Source organism: Pinus tabuliformis, chromosome 7 (genome assembly GCF_031772625.1).
Source record: "Pinus tabuliformis cultivar Carrire ecotype Pingquan chromosome 7, CPIR1, whole genome shotgun sequence".
Taxonomy (NCBI): Eukaryota; Viridiplantae; Streptophyta; class Pinopsida; order Pinales; family Pinaceae; genus Pinus; species Pinus tabuliformis.
The window spans coordinates 952,084,367-952,088,797 of record NC_142293.1 but is presented as its reverse complement, the minus strand read 5'-3'; the positions used below and the strand labels follow the sequence as shown (position 1 = coordinate 952,088,797).

The following is a 4,431-nucleotide window of genomic DNA, read 5'->3' as shown; positions in this document are numbered from 1 at the left end:
CTTCATAGGTTCAATGTGAAATTTATCTTAGTCCACTTCTATGAAATTGTTATGTAATAGTAATAAAATCTTTTTATTCATAACATACACCAGTATTCTTGCACATCTTTCTTCTTTATTTTTTAAACTTATCTGCATAGGCATGTCTATTTTCTTTTTATGGTTCACTATATCAGAGATCGACACTAGCTACATCCGCGGAAAACTCACCCATGTCTAGGCGAGTGGATTATCTTTCATGTAGAAATGGCTCCCAAGGAGTGAGCATGTCAATATTGGTGGGACCGAAACCTCAGTGGGGAGGACAACAGTGACTCGTCCCTACTACCCAAATTACACCCACTTGGCACATAGGCATGCATATTTTGTAATAGAGTCTTCACAATTTTAATTTAATAATCAATAGATATTAGGTGGATGGTATGAATTTATGAATTTTTACCCTTTCCACCTTTCTAATAGAATTTTAAATTGTTATTTTTTTTAAATGTATATATGTTTAACTCATATATTACTTATTTTTCTTAATAATAATAATAAATAAATAAATAAGTTATAATATAATTAATTTTTATGATTTTTAAAATCTTCACAATATGAGATGTAGCATGAAGTAAGTGTTTTGATACTTATCATAAATTGATTCTTATCATATTTTATTAGCCATTTAATTTATATAACTGCTCTAATTATTTTTTTAAATAATTGAAATACTTTATTACTATTTTATTAAGAAAATTAATATTTCACTTTTATTTGTTACATATCTATATATTACAACACCGAAAATGTTAATTTTTATGGCATTTTTACATGCTTATAATTCTATCATTATAAATAACTATATTTATACCTAATTACTACAATAACCATTTAATAATGAGTATGGGGAACTCAGGGAATTAAATAGTTATGATTATTTATAATAAATTACTTTTAAGGATTACAGTTATTTATAAATAAATGTTATTGTAAGAATGATATAAATAAATTTTTAAAATGATTTACATGATATTCTATTTTTTCCCAAAAAAAAAATTATGTACTTGTTGTTTGTTAATGAATCAAAATATACATAAAATGGTTTAAAAAATACAAAAAAAAATATATTTGAACAAATCTCTCAAAAGTTCAGTCCTCCCCTCATAAGAGAAAAGTCAGCAACTGAACCACTCCTAACTAATTATTTTTTTCTTTTAACTCTAGCACCACAGTCATTTATATAAGTTATCTAATTATTTTACATATAACTAATGGTTATTACATTCCCATTCTATTCGAAACTTGTATTAACACTCGTTCGTCCTACTTGCTGGATAGTTCATTGTTATGGCATGTCAAGCATATGGCTATATATAAGTTCATGGAACACTTTATATTATACGGAAGTGTTATCACCCTTGTGTGTTACTCGGGTTAAATCTTCGTCGATATGGAAATATTTTTTGGTTCATAAAGGTTATATTAGGTTTTCATATGTATACATATTTTGTTGCTATTCCACAACTCTTTTAACATGACAATACTCTACGTGTCGATCTTTTGAGAGATAACATTGTCTCAAACACGGAGACGTGGCCTCTCCACGGAAGGGTTAACGTGTTGGTAGATCAACCATTCACCCAAAATAAGATTGCGATCAACGGTGGAAAAACATTGTAGGATAGTTGAGGTAACTACTCCTCAATTGGTGTGTTCTTCCCAGGTTCATTCTCCTCCTCACCTTCCTTCGGTGAGGCTCTGCAACTCCATTAAACAGAAATGGGTCATTCTCCTTGTTGTTTATCTAAACTAAGCTTTACGGCAGGCGACTCTTCACTGCTCCATTACGACACCTATTCTTAATGTAAGGGTTCTAGTACTTGTGAAACCCTTGTCGTTTGTGTCTCTTAGTAGTTCCTCAGAAAGGGTTTGGGAAAAGATTGCTTTGTGAAAAGGGAGGCAAAGGTTTGGCAAAAGAATGCTTGCCGCGGCTAACGAGCAGAGTGATTGGCAATTGATGTTGAAGGGGGCAAGATGTCTGGCCGCGGAAATGGAGGCAAGGATTTGGGAAAAGGAGGTGAAAAGAGGCACGGGAAGGTACCGCATGATACCATTCAGGGAATTACGAAGCCCACCATTACGCGTCTTGCCAGGAGAGGTGGTGTCAAGCGTATTAACAACCTCATATATGAAGAAACGAGAGGTGTGTTGAAGTTTTTCTTGAGAATGTCATTAGTGACGCAGTTACTTACACAGAGCACGCTAGGAGAAAGACTGTAACAGCCATGAATGTTTTCTTCGCCTTGAAAAGGCAAAGCAGAACCCTATATGGCTTTGGAGGTTAAAGAATGGGTCTCTGGGTTTTTGTTCATTTAATGATTTACTGGTGGCATTTTCAAACGCCACAACTGTGCTTTCTCTGGGAATTTGTAAGCTTGTTAGTGCGGAAGCAACGCTGAATTGCTACTCTTGGTATCTTATCTTGCATTGGATCAATTTCAGCCCGTTCTTGCCACTGAACGTCTATTCCTGCTATTCCTACTATTACTGGAGTATCACAGTGCATATTCCTCTATTAACATGGATTTCTGTTCATAGGTGATTGTGCGCGTACCTCATTTGCCTTCGATACGGTGAAACCTTCTTTCGGTTTTCTTCAACGGTAAGATTCTTAGTTGGGCTTTTGTTATTTTGTACAGGCATAGGTTATAAAATGTTGTTACCTGGCTTACAATGCTTAAAATATTCATTCAGCACTTTCCAGAGTGAAGGCTCTAGCTAATATTTAGGCTAGAAATTGCAGTTATGAGTGGCTGATGTTTAGCTTCACTAGGGCCAAAGCACAGCTTTATCATTTTTCATTCGTTTGGTAAACATTAGGTCTCAATTTTCCTTCGAAACTTCTTTATCAGGTAATCTTATTTTATTTTACTCTGTGGATCGAAAATGAATTCAACTCCAACTTATCATGGATAAAAGGCACTAAGTAAATATGCTTGACAAAATAAATTGCATGATTTTGACAAAAAAAAATTAGCATACAAAAGATGAGAAATTATAATGATGCAAATCAACAAGAGAATTTGAAATTCGAATGAGAAACAGTCCCAAGGGCATGGGAGGTGGTCCAGGGTCAAGATCGAAGATATTTGTATTTTGGATCTATGATCAAGAGTGATATTTGTATTTTGGATCTATGATCAAGAGTTTATGGACTACATCTTAGGGAGTCTATGCACCAAAACTGCATGATTTATGATAGGAAGTCAAGCTGGAAAGTGTAGTCACAGAAATTATATATAAGATGTTGTGAAGCAAAATTTTCTACTTTTGTTCGTGGAAAGTGACTGAAGATAAAAAAAAACCTATGATCAACAATATTAAAGATTCTTCGAAGTGATGAGACTAAGACTAGTTTATGTCTTCTACGTGCTCCTACTCTTCCTGACTATTCCTTATATGCATTGTACAGGGTCCATTTCAATGCTTAAATCCTCCTAACCTATTATGGATAAAAAGCACTAAGTAAATATGCCTAACAAAATAAATTTCATGATTTTGACAAAAAATTATCATACAAAAGTTAATATGAGAAATTGATAATGATGAAAATCAATAAGAGAATTTGAAATTCGAATGAGAAACAACCCCAAGTCCATGGGATGTGGTCTAGGGTCAAGATCAAAGATATTTGTATTTTGGATTTATGATCAAGAGTTTATGCACTGCATCTTAGGGAGTTTGTGCACCAAAATTGCATGATTTGTGATAGGAAGTCAAGTAGCAGAGTGTAATCAAAGAAACTATATATAGGATGTTGTGAAGCAAAAATTGCCACTTTTTTTGTGGAAAGTGGCAGAATTTGTAATAAAAATAACCCTATGATCAACAACATTAAAGATTCTTCCATTGATGAGACTAAGACTGGTTTCCCTCTTCTACGTGCTCCTATTCTTCCTGACTATTCCTTGTATGCATTGTATAGGGTCCATTTCAATGGTTAAATCCTCCTAACTTATTATGGATACAAAGCACTGAGTAAATATGCATGACAAAATATATTTCATGATTTTGACAAAAAAATTATCATACAAAAGTTAAGATGAGAAATTGATAATAATGCAAATCAATAAGAGAATTTGAGATTCGAATGAGCAGCAACCCCAAGTGCATGGGATGTGGTCCAAGGTCAAGATCAAAGGTATTTGTATTTTGGACCTATGATCAAGAGTTTATGGACCGCATCTTAGGGAGTCTATGCACCAAAACTGCATGAGTTATGATAGGAAGTCAAGCGATAGAGTGTAGTCATAGAAACTATATATAGGATGTTGTGAAGCAAAAAATTGCTACTTTTGTTTGTGGAAAGTGACTGAATAAATTCCGCCAAATGCCCCATAATAAAAATAACCCTATGATCAATAATATTAAAGATTCTTCTAGTGATGA

The 4,431-nt window shown here is 33.6% G+C and overlaps 1 pseudogene; it reads left to right on the top strand.

Moving 5' to 3' along the window:
* Positions 1–1,698: 1,698 nt before the first annotated feature.
* On the top strand, positions 1,699–2,611 carry LOC149250788 (histone H4-like; annotated as a pseudogene).
* Positions 2,612–4,431: the final 1,820 nt, after the last annotated feature.